Here is a 215-nt window from a genome sequence, read left to right as displayed (position 1 = left end):
TACAGCTGCGCCCGCCTGCCAGCCCTCAACGGCCTTCAACAGGCCTTCCCCAAGCTCCTCTTAGCTGCGGCACGACGGTTATGCCGGGAAGCTGCAGGTAGCCCTGAGCTCTTGCTTATTGTATTAAAATTAACCATTTCCTTATAAATCCTTCCGGTTCTCCCACGCACCCGCGCTGCGCCGCTGCAATTTGGCACGCGCCCCGCGGCTGCCCC

Source organism: Phaethon lepturus, unplaced genomic scaffold (assembly GCF_000687285.1).
Source record: "Phaethon lepturus isolate BGI_N335 unplaced genomic scaffold, ASM68728v1 scaffold44597, whole genome shotgun sequence".
Classification (NCBI taxonomy): Eukaryota; Metazoa; Chordata; class Aves; order Phaethontiformes; family Phaethontidae; genus Phaethon; species Phaethon lepturus.
This window is presented reverse-complemented; position numbering follows the sequence as displayed.